The following is a 12,703-nucleotide window of genomic DNA, read 5'->3' as shown; positions in this document are numbered from 1 at the left end:
AGCAGCCGGTCAGGACAGCATCATGGAATCATACCACACTTTGAGCAGCTTTCATCCTATCTAGTCAGTTTTTAAGTGATTGAATCAGTAGAAGATAAAAAGAAACTTTTCCAGTGGACCTTTCATACAAAGAAACAATCTTCAGATTACAGATATTCAACTTGTAGACAAACAATTTTCAGCACATGCTTCAGTGGTACACTGTCCTGTAGAATATTCATGCACGGGATCCATCTGCTCTGTTCCCGAATGGCAAAGCTTACAAAATGGCCAATTTGTAGAGTTCTGAGCTACAAAACAAAGTTGGGAAGCCAAACAAAGTTTGTGCCGCTCTCAGCAAAAATGAAGTGTACACTCAAACTGGGTTGAAAAGTCAAATGTTTGTTCCATGTGCCCAAGGTGGGAAATGTCAAAATTGGAGAATGGAACACCTTAATCAATTTTCTACTTCAAGCACGGCCAGCTCCAGATCAAACCTTCCTATTCTGCCCCGATATAATGACTAAACGCAAAGTTGAGAGAACCATACCCCTCAACCACCTTCCCAACAATTCTCTGGTGATATTTCTATTTCCCAAAACAGTCATCCTTGTGGCCGAGGTGACACTGCCAATTTAATGCTAATTAGGTGCTGTTTTGTTCTGCCAGCAACAAATTAAGACATCCCAAATTTGATTCAATAGGACCTTTACTTGCCTCCACTTAAGCAGTAGAGAAGACATCGTCATTCCATCAATTTGCATTGGACTTCAACCCAAATCTAAATGGAAAACGTGGTGCTACACCAACTTAAGATTTGTAATCACAGACAATTTAAAACTGTAAAACGTCAGGATTCCAAAAATTGGATTGAGGAAGTCACAATACAATCTTAAATTCGCCAAATAAACTGGAACAATTAGGAGTTATGGAATTTAGTCTTGTGAAGTGTGTCCATTGCTGCATGTGACCTGTTTGCTCAATGCCAACAGCAAATACAGATAGTTGCAGACTTTCTGCAGTACACTGAAGAGATGGAGAGAAAGAAAAAGTGGGTATAATTGTAGTTTTAACCAGATTATTGATTAATGTGATGGCAGCTGAGTGCTGCATGTGTACAACTGAAGTGGCGGAGCCAGATGTGGTAACAAATACAGTTTAGTATTTAAAAGATTGGTGATTGGTACAGCAAAGGCGCTTTTGCTTCAAGCTTAGGAAAAAAAAGGAGTATTGAAATAACCATTTAAGCAGTCTAAGCTAATCTAACATCTTCAGAACTCAGCGTTTGCTTCGTAAAACATTAATGATATTATCCAGTTCTCTGTACTTGCATTTTTGAAAAGAAAGGGGGTGCATCTAGTGGCTACACTTCTTTAGTGGCAAAGGTTCCTCTGTGTGGCTCGAGGAGAAGCATCAATCACTACCTGTATTGCAACTCCAGCAAATGCCAACTAGCTCAACAAACACAGAAGCAATGACACTGACAATGATGCTGTTGCAGCTCCAACTGCTGCTACATTGGCCACTGCTATGCCCAACACTAACTTTCAAGCAAGGGTGAAGCAATGTTTTTCGGCAAGCGGTGAACAAACAAATCTTATCTATCAGCAGATCAGACAGCATCTGCGGAAAGAGGAAGGTAGAGTTAATGTTGATGATTGACAATCTTTTTGTCAAACATGGTGATATGCAATGATTATCTAATTAGCTTCTGTTCATAATATCACCTTCTGAAGCCAATGATATATTTTTAGTTGCTGGAAACATTTTTATAAAAATTATCTTCTCGCTTTGGTAATGCAACCCTAGATCCAGCATTTTTTTAAAAAAATTTTATTCATAGTTCTGCAAAATGAGCAGCTAAAATTAAAGAATTTACAGTGCAGAAGGAGGCCATTCGGCCCATCGAGTCTACACCAGCCCCTGAAAGAGCACCCTACCTAAGCTCACACCTCCACACTATCTTTGTGACCCAGCAACCCTACCTAACCTTTGGACACTACGGGGCAATCCACCTAACCCACACATCTTTGGACTGTGGGATGAAACCGGAGCACCCGGAGGAAACCTACACAGACACGGGGAGAACAAGCAGACCCCTCACAGACAGTGACCCAAGCCGGGAATCAAACCCAGGTCCCTGGCGCTGTGAAGCAACAGTGCTAACCATTGTGCTACCGGGATGCATTAAAATAAAAGTATGTTGATTTTCGAAATGTAAGATTTGTTTAATAATTACCAATGCAATGGATTAGGTATCTTTTCCGACAGGTTATGGTATACTGGTTGCACTTTGTTTACTGGGGAAATGTTAGAAGAAAAATAAAAGGATGGAATGATGCACTGTCAATCTCAATCTTAGACTAGTTATTTGCAAAAGGTACTCAGTGTAAGTGATGCCAGCAGAAGTTGGAGCCAAGCTAAAATGAAGTTGACAAGAGGCATTGTACCATTATTACATTTAGAAAATATATCATATTGCAAATGCAAATAAATCTTTTGATCAGACATAACTTGCATTTGTATAGCCGAGATAGGACTTCCGAAAACAAGCGAGTGAAATACTCTTGAAGTATATTCACTGTTGTAACGTCAAGAAACGCGACAATCAATCCTTAAGCAGCAAGCTCCCACAAATAGCATTAAGGTGCAATGGTGATCTGTTCAAGAGCAGCTCATCTATACATTTCTCCTTACCCAATGTGTAAATACTAATTGTTAATATAAGATGGAGCAATAATATAGCAGCTTGTCTTTTACCTCCAGCAAGTTTATTGTGCATCCAACTCGGAAGAGAAACAAACTCCATCCATATAAAATCCCCATCATAACTGTACCAGCTATGTCCATTTATACTCTTTTGGAGGTCGAGCCAATTGCCATCACTTGTCTCTAACAAAGCAATTAGCCCAATAATGCAATTTGCCAAAGTATGCCCTTGCTGATACACTGACGGATTCCCCTCTCTTTTATAGTGAAGCTTCAGAAAATAAAATGCAAGAACACATTTTTCAATCCAAATAAACAGAAACAAAGTTATGTGCTTCAACATTACAGAGAACACATTCCCTTTACCATATTTATAAACAAAATCACAAAGCAACGGTTATTTTTCCATCTTTTTATTACAACGCAATACATTCAGTAATTTATTTTTGTAACACAATCTGATAATTGGTGGTCACCAATTATCGATCATATCTTAGAAATCTCCCTACTAACCATGTCTGTGTGGGTTTCCTTCAGGTACTCCAGTTTTCTCCCACAGTCCAAAGATGTGCGGATTAGGTGGATTGGCCATGCACAATTGCTCCTTAGTGTCCAGGGATGTGCAGGAATAGGGCTGGGTACAGTGCTCTTTCGGAGGGTCGGTGCAAACTCAATGGGCCTCCTTCTGTACTGTAGGCATTCTATGACTATATTTATGCGAGCGTAGCCTATTATTTTATGCTAGTTTAGTGTATTCTTAGCCCTTTTTCAGTGGCATTTTCATTGGGTGGACATTGTCCCACAGGAATCTGTTATCAACATGGCACTCGACATTTCTTATCTTGTCCCTTGTACAATATTTCTGTCAGTTTGTTGAATGAGTAAACCCCATACCTATGGCTTCAACCAATTCAAGGGCTTCTGCAGATAAAGTGCTTTTCACTATCCTTTTAATTTTCCTGGCTTAAGGCAAAGGGCAACATTTATCATTATTTCCCACCAAAATATCATGAACCCTGCATGTTCAAAAACCCATCTGGAAGAGACTATCAATATCAGATCATCTGGTTCACCCTGGGCTGGGAACCTGAGCATGCATTTCTCCAAGTTTAGTTACTTTATTGTTTGGTTTGCTCTGAAAAATTATTCTATCGTGGCATGCTTCATCATAATACCCAGCTCCAACAAGGCATAACCGGCACCAGGTCTAATTTGAGTAGTTAACCAGCTCAACTGCCCTATTAAACTTCTCAATTGATCTTTGGACCCTGGCACCTCTTTTTGTGAAGATCTGACCCGATTTATTGGGATGAGACTAATATTTTCCAGAAGGAATGTTGGTTCAATGTCACTACTGACTCGATTTGCTTAATATTTAAACTTATGAGGGGGCAGCAGGGTGGCGCAGTGGTTAGCACTGCTGCTTCACGGCGCCGAGGTCCCGGGTTTGATTCCAACCTTGGGTGACTGCCTGTGTGGAGTTTGCACATTCTCGCCGTGTTTGCGTGGGTTTCACCCCCACAACCCAAAGATGTGCAGGGTCGGTGGATTGGCTGCGCTAAATTGCCCCTTAATTGGAAAAAAGGAATTGGGCACTCTAAATTTAAAAAATATATATTTAAACCTATGTATTTAAAAAGTCCCTGAAGCTTAGCTTCCAACCTTAAACTCCTTCTTCATTTTATCAATCACTGTTTGAATTATACCGAACCTCCCCACAAAAAAAATCATCCAGATGCATAATGAAGGTGCCTACTCGCCTCTCCTCGTTATACCAATAGAACATTGCAGGTCTGCTTTTAACTGGAAGTAACCCATTTGCAACAAGACCAACCTCACGGAAAAGTACCATACTCTTGACGCATCATTCAATCTGTAAACACACGGGTTTGATTTCCACAATTTTCCTTCTATATCGGAGGCTTCTTTAGGCATTGTCAAAAATGTTTCTCTTGGGCGGCTTCCGGATGCGGCGATGACCAGCTAAGTCGCACATTTCGGCAGCTCCCGGTGGAAAGGACTTTTGGGCTCTTAATAGGAGCCCCAACGGCAATTTTAACGGCTAAAAACACTGTGCGGTAAACCAGAAGGGAATCCCCCCTGGACACGGATGGAAAAAGGAGAGGAAAGTGGCCGGATTGCGGTGGATCCTCTAGAGCAGCGGCCAGGAAGGCAAGCACAAAGCAAGATGGCGTCGGAAGGAGGCAGTTTAATATGGGGCCCTGACCAACAAGAGTTCCTGCGGCGTTGCGTGGAAGAACTTAAAAAGGAGATGAAGAAGGAGCTGTTGGCCCCGATATTACAGGCGATTGAAGGGCTAAAGGAGGAGCAAAAGACCCAGGAGCAGGAGCTTCGGGTCGTGAAGGCAAAGGCTGCTGAGAATGAGGACGACATACAGGGCCTGGTGGTGAAGACAGAGATGCATGAGGCACAACACAAAAGGTGTGTGGAAAGGCTGGAGGTGCTGGAGAATAATGCGAGGAGGAAGAATTTAAGGATTCTTGGTCTTCCCGAAGGTGCAGAAGGGGCGGACGTCGGGGCATATGAGCACGATGCTGCACTCGTTAATGGGATCGGAGGCCCCGATGGGCCCGTTGGAGGTAGAGGGAGCCTATCGAGTTATGGCGCGAAGACCGAGGGCTGGAGAAATTCCTCGAGCCATAGTGGTGAGATTTCTCCGATTATAAGGACAGAGAGATGGTCCTCAGATGGGCAAAGAAAACTCGGAGCAGTAGGTGGGAGAACGCGGTGATCCGCGTATATCAAGATTGGAGTGCGGAGGTGGCGAGAAGGAGGGCAAGCTTTAATCGGGCCAAGGCGGTGCTGCACAAAAGGAAGGTTAAATTTGGAATGCTGCAGTCGGCAAGACTGTGGGTCACACATCAAGGGAAACACCACTACTTTGAAACGGCAGAAGAGGCGTGGACATTTATTGTCGAGGAGAAACTGAAATAAGCGGGCTTGAAAAGGAACGTTTGGGACAAAGTGGTGGGGCGAATACGTGGGGTGAAGAGGGGGGGAAAAAGGGGGAAGAGATGATTTCCCAAGTTGTTAATCCTGCGACCCTGTAAACTTTTCTCTCTTCCCCATGTCGTGGGGGAGGGGGGGAGGGAGGATGAGGAGCTGGGGGCGCCGGCCATTGGGGGCGGGGCCAAATGGGAAGCGCGGGCTTTGTTCCCGCGCTATGGTAATCATGGCGGGAACAGGGAAGCAGGAAGGAGGGGGCCTCGCACAGTGGGAGCCGAGGTCACGGGGGGAAGCCGAGGTCGGCCAGAGTTTGCTGACTTCTGGGAGCAACATGGGGGGTGCAATTACGCTAGTGAGGGTCTAGCGGGGGGGGGTTTAACTGGGTTGCTGCTGCTGGGGAGAAGGGGGAGCTGGTATGGGGTGGGGTGGTCGGGGCGGGAGGGCGCTGTTGGGGGGAGATACGGTTACGTGGGAACCGGGTGAGGAGCTGGATTGAAAAAGGAGATGGCTAGTCGACAATGGGGGGGTAAAGAGCCCCCCAACCCGGCTGATCACGTGGAATGTGAGAGGGCTGAACGGGCCGATAAAGAGGGCACGGGTACTCGCACACCTAAAGAAACTTAAGGCAGATGTGGTTATGCTGCAGGAGACGCATCTGAAACTGATAGACCAGGTCAGACTACGCAAAGGATGGGTGGGGCAGGTGTTTCATTCGGGGCTAGACGCAAAAAACAGGGGGGTGGCTATACTAGTGGGGAAGCGGGTAATGTTTGAGGCAAAGACCATAGTGGCGGATAGTGGGGGCAGATACGTGATGGTGAGTGGTAAATTGCAAGGGGAGGCGGTGGTCTTAGTGAACGTATATGCCCCGAACTGGGATGATGCCAACTTTACGAGGCGTATGTTAGGACGTATCCCGGACCTAGAGGTGGGGAAGTTGGTAATGGGTGGAGATTTTAATACGGTGCTGGACCCAGGGCTGGACAGATCGAGGTCCAGGACCGGAAGGAGGCCGGCTGCAGCTAGGGTGCTTAAGGACTTTATGGAGCAGATGGGAGGAGTAGACCCCTGGAGATTTAGTAGACCTAGGAGTAAGGAGTTTTCGTTTTTCTCCTATGTCCACAAAGTTTATTCACGGATAGACTTTTTTGTTTTGGGAAGGGCACTAATCCCGAAGATGACGGGGACGGAGTACACGGCTATAGCTATTTCGGATCACGCTCCACATTGGGTGGACCTGGAGATAGGGGAGGAAAAAGAACAGCGTCCACCCTGGAGAATGGACATGGGATTATTGGCAGGTGAGGGTGTGTGTTTAAGGGTGAGGGGGTGTATTGAAAGGTACTTGGAACTCAATGATAATGGGGAGGTCCAGGTGGGAGTGGTCTGGGATGCGCTGAAGGCAGTGGTTAGAGGGGAGCTGATATCTATTAGGGCACATAAAGGAAAGCAGGAGGGTAGGGAAAGGGAGCGGTTGTTGAAAGAACTTCTGAGGGTGGACAGACAATATGTGGAGGCACCGGAGGAGGGACTGTACAGGGAAAGGCAAAGGCTACATGTAGAATTTGACTTGTTGACTACGGGTAATGCAGAGGCACAATGGAGGAAGGCACAGGGTGTACAGTACGAATATGGGGAGAAGGCGAGCGGGTTGCTGGCCCACCAATTGAGGAAAAGGGCAGCAGCGAGGGAAATAGGGGGAGTGAGGGACGAGGAGGGAGAGATGGAGCGGGGAGCGGAGAGAGTGAATGGAGTGTTCAAGGCATTCTATGAAAGATTATATGAAGCTCAGCCCCCGGATGGGAAGGAGAGAATGATGTGCTTTCTGGATCAGCTGGAATTCCCTAAGGTGGAGGAGCAGGAGAGGGCGGGACTGGGGGCACAGATTGAGACGGAGGAAGTAGTGAAAGGGATTGGGAGCATGCAGGCGGGGAAGGCCCCGGGACCAGACGGATTCCCAGTTGAATTCTATCGGAAATATATGGACTTGCTGGCCCTGCTACTGATGAGAACCTTTAATGAGGCGAGGGAAAGGGGGCAGCTGCCCCCGACTATGTCAGAGGCAACGATATCGCTCCTCCTAAAGAAGGAAAAAGACTCGCTGCAATGCGGGTCCTATAGGCCTATTTCCTTCCTGAATGTGGACGCTAAGATTCTGGCCACGGTAATGGCAACGAGGATAGAGGATTGTGTCCCGGGGGTGGTTCATGAGGACTAAACTGGGTTTGTGAAGAGGAGACAGCTGAATACAAATATACGGAGGCTGCTAGGGGTAATGATGATGCCCCCACCAGAGGGGGAAGCGGAGATAGTGGTGGTGATGGATGCCGAGAAAGCATTTGATAGAGTGGAGTGGGATTATTTGTGGGAGGTGCTGAGGAGATTTGGCTTTGGAGATGGGTATATCAGATGGGTACAGTTGCTGTATAGGGCCCCGATGGCGAGCGTGGTCACGAATGGACGGGGGTCTGATTATTTTCGGCTCCATAGAGGGACGAGGCAGGGATGTCCTCTGTCCCCGTTATTGTTTGCACTGGCGATTGAGCCCCTGGCCATAGCATTGAGGGGTTCCAGGAAGTGGAGGGGAGTACTCAGGGGAGGAGAAGAACACCGGGTATCTCTGTATGCGGATGATTTGTTGCTATATGTGGCGGACCCGGCGGAGGGGATGCCAGAGATAATGCGGATACTTGGGGAGTTTGGGGATTTTTCAGGGTATAAATTGAACATGGAAAAGTGAGTTGTTTGTGGTGCATCCAGGGGAGCAGAGCAGAGAAATAGAGGATTTACCGTTGAGGAAGGTAACAAGGGACTTTCGGTACTTGGGGATCCAGATAGCCAAGAATTGGGGTACATTACATAGGCTTAATTTAACGCGGTTGGTGGAACAGATGGAGGAGGACTTTAAGAGATGGGACATGGTGTCCCTGTCACTGGCAGGTAGGGTGCAGGCGGTTAAAATGGTGGTCCTCCCGAGATTCCTTTTTGTGTTTCAGTGCCTCCCGGTGGTGGTCACGAAGGCTTTTTTCAAAAGAATCGAGAAGAGTATTATGAGTTTTGTGTGGGCCGGGAAGACCCCGAGAGTGAGGAGGGGATTTTTGCAGCGCAGTAGGGACAGGGGGGGGCTGGCACTACGGAGCCTAAGTGAGTACTACTGGGCCGCCAATATTTCAATAGTGTGTAAGTGGATGGGAGAAGAGGAGGGAACGGCGTGGAAGAGATTGGAGAGGGCGTCCTGCAGGGGGACTAGCCTACAAGCTATGGTGACGGCACCGTTGCCATTCTCACCGAAGAAATACACCACAAGCCCGATGGTGGTGGCTACATTGAAAATTTGGGGGCAGTGGAGACTGCATAGGGGAAAGACGGGAGCCTCGGTGCGGTCCCCGATAAGAAATAACCGTAGGTTTGTTCCGGGGAGAATGGATGGGGGATTTGGAGCATGGCAAAGAGCAGGGGTAGCACAATTGGGTGGGGGTGGCAAAGGTGCTTTCGAAGGTGGTGGGGGTCCAGGTCGAACCAAGCTGGGGGTTGGCTATATTTGGGGTTGCAGAAGAGCCGGGAGTGCAGGAGGCAAGAGAGGCTGATGTTTTGGCCTTCGCGTCCCTAGTAGCCCGGCGCAGGATATTGTTAATGTGGAAGGAAGCCAAACCCCCGGGTGTGGAGACCTGGGTAAACGACATGGCAGGGTTTATAAAGTTAGAACGGATTAAGTTCGTACTAAGGGGTTCGGCTCAAGGGTTCACCAGGCGGTGGCAACCGTTCGTCGACTACCTCACAGAAAGTTAGAGGGAATGGAAAAGAAGAAGACAACAGCAGCAACCCAGGGGGAGGGGGGAGGAATCGGACGGACTCTCAGGGATGTTATTGTATATGTGTCGGCACTTGTTTTAGGTAATGTATATTGGACTGTTGAATTGTATCTTTGGAGAGTATTTATTTTTGACAAGGCAGTTGCCATTTAGTTTGGTTTTTGTTTCTGTTCATATATTATTTATTTATTTGTTTAAAACTGGCCACTGTTATTTATATTGCTTTATTGTTGTTTAAAAGAAACACTACGTACTGTTATGTTTGGCCAAAAAATCTTGAATAAAATATATTTTTTTAAAAAATGTTTCTCTTGGAAATCACTCACCCTGCAAAATCGCTGCCTCGATATCTATCGATCTGTGCTCCAAAATGGCCAAAAAAAATCTTACCTTCCTTCCCCTGCATTAGGGGAGTCCACGTTGATATCTTGATTCCCCCAAATCTTTCCTGAAAACCCTGAGCTAGCTTTAGCTTTGTTTGTGTTGGCAGGGAGCACCTTTTTGGTGCATATTCACCTGTGGGACAAGGTGGGTTGACCCCTCTCTGGAATTTCAGTACATATCCAAATTCTTTCTAACTTTCTAGCTCGTTTTTTTTTGGTCTCTTCTGTAGTTCTATTTCTGGTCAAGCTATGACCTCTACTCGCTGCCTTCTCTCTTCCCAGACTGCTGCTATAGGATCTTTCCCGAATGTGATCAGAGTTCTGTCCGCAAGTGCAAGATCTTTTCCTGGAGTCACAACTCCTTTCTGATTCACTCAGAACATGTACTACGCTTTCTGGTCTTCCACATTTTTACTTATTTTTGCCAATTCACAGCTGATTTCCTGACCTTCATCCTGAACTTCAGTTTTCCATTGCTCATATGGATCTGCTTCCGAGAAAATTGGCGGATAATCAAAGCCTGACATTTTGCCTCTTCCTTTCACCATCTTGTAACTTTGTCAGAAGCAGTACACTTACTTTCCAGGAACCAATGTTTGCTACCATGTTAATACTAACTGTTATATGATGGAGGGATAATACAGCAGCTTTTCTTTTACCTTCAGCAAGTTTATTGTAAATCCAACTCCCGCAACTGTTCCAGCTGCATTCATTTGTATTCTTTTGGAGGTTGAGCCAATCACCATTTGTCTCTTACAAGGTAATTAGCCTAACAATGCAATTTGCCAAAGCATGCGCTTGCTGACATTGACAGATTTACAACATAGACCAAGTTTCCTCTTCAGTTGCTCACAAGAGCTTCTCGCTTTTCAACTTCAATAAGCTATCAGCCATGTTATGAGAGTAAAGGCGGTTTCCCATTGTATTCCTCATGTGTTTAAGTACAAGTCCTCCTCCAAAAGTATCCTCTGCCTGTAACAGCCGTTGTCCCTCTTGATTCTCGCTCTTCTATCATCACTGCTGAAACTCACTGATTCAGTCATTGGCCATGGTTCGTAACCGAGCGTGGGAGCCTTACGTGGGCCTGGGGCAACTTGCAGAGGGGCAGGGGCAATCATCCCTCCAGGTCTCAAGTGAGCCTGCTTTTTTTTTTAAAAATTTAAAGTACCCAATTCTTTTTTTCCAATTAAGCAGCAATTTAGCGTGGCCAATCCACCTACCCTGCACATCTTTGGGTTGTGGGGGTGAGACCCACGTAGACACGGGGAGAATGTGCAAACTCCACACGGATAGTGACCGTGGGCCGGGATCGAACCCAGGTCCTCGGCACCATGAGGCAGCAGTGCTAACCACTGCACCATTGTGCAGCCCCACAAGTGACACTGCTAACCACAGCTGCAAAGACAACTAACCTAGATATATTTTTAGCCATGTTGGTTGAAGGATAAATATCGACCAGGATGCCAGGCTGGAAGAAATAATGTCTTTAATAACATTTTGGAAATTGCAGGATATGCTATTGTGAACCCCTAACAGAAGGTCATAAAAAACATTCTTCGCGACCGGGGACAGAAGTAAACAAAGGTAATAGCCAAGGAGGACACTGCTCTCGGGGGGCTCATATTAAGACTTTCTGGTACAGGCTTCCATATTGGCATTTGTAAGTTGTTATGAGGGGGTGCTGTGCCATCCTATGCATACAAGTGGCACCCAGCAGGAGACAAACTGAAAGATTACCTGAGCCAAAGCGATGGACAAGGTCGGCAGGGAAAAAGTGACACCGTGGGTACCCATCCTTTGGTCATTGGCTGGAAGAACTCGGACAACTGACTGACATAGGGTAAACAACTGGCCCCTAGAATTAAATATATTAACTGATGCCCGGGTGTTGAGGAGGCAGTCCCGGTCAGGAACCTGCCTTCTTCAGAAGGAGGAAGTCTGGATGAAGGATTTCCCAACACTTCAGCCAAAGAGCTGGCGCCACAAGCTACAGAAGTCAATACTCACTCTGTGCCATCGTCCATTCCTCCCCAGGAGAGCAATAAAAAGTTCTCAACACTGGTTTAGCACAGGGGCTAAATTGCTGGCTTTTAAAGCAGACCAAGGCAGGCCAGCAGCACGGTTCAATTCTGTACCAGCCTCCCCGAACAGGCGCCGGAATGTGGCGACTAGGGGCTTTTCACAGTAACTTCATTTGAAGCCTACTTGTGACAATAAGCGATTTTCATATGCTTCTTCTATTTTACTAAAGCATCATATCTGAACTGTCGCTTAACTACTTTAAATTACTTTAAAATCACCTACGGCTTCAAACCCTTTGTTGAATAATCTGAGACTCCCTAGCTAAATCCTACTGGCTTGCAAACAGCACATGATCTTTTAAATCCTGATTTGACAGGGCCACGGATTAACATTTTATTCAAAAGATAGCACCTTGAATAGTGCAGTACACCCTACGTACTGCGCTGAAGTATCAGTTTAGACCAGGTGATTTCACTGGGCCTGAATCCACAATCTTCTGACTCACACCACTACTGACCCAAGGTTTATGCCTTTGAAAAGGAGGGAAGGGTGGAGAGGTTTAGGGAGGTAACTGATGGAATGGTTTCCAGTGGTGGTGTTGTCTGCCTCCGCTATGGAGAAGAATGGAGGGGACAAGGTGTTTAAAGAGGGTTTTAATTACAGCCTAATATATTAAAAAATATATAGGGCCGGATTCTCCGCCGGCGGGATGCTCCATTTTGCCAGCAGCCCGGGGGTTTCCCGACGGCGTGGGGCTGCCCCACAATGGGAAACCCGGCGTAATGGAGCATCCCACCGGCGTGCTGAAACAGAAGTGGGGCGGGGAATCCA

The 12,703-nt window shown here is 46.5% G+C and overlaps 1 protein-coding gene across 2 annotated transcripts in view; it reads right to left on the bottom strand.

Moving 5' to 3' along the window:
- LOC140393712 (AMP deaminase 2-like) overlaps nt 1-12,703 on the bottom strand; it is a 160,999-nt gene that overhangs the window by 113,448 nt on the left and 34,848 nt on the right. The window lies entirely within an intron of this gene.

This window comes from Scyliorhinus torazame, chromosome 17 (genome assembly GCF_047496885.1).
Source record: "Scyliorhinus torazame isolate Kashiwa2021f chromosome 17, sScyTor2.1, whole genome shotgun sequence".
Classification (NCBI taxonomy): Eukaryota; Metazoa; Chordata; class Chondrichthyes; order Carcharhiniformes; family Scyliorhinidae; genus Scyliorhinus; species Scyliorhinus torazame.
This window is presented reverse-complemented; position numbering and strand designations above follow the sequence as displayed.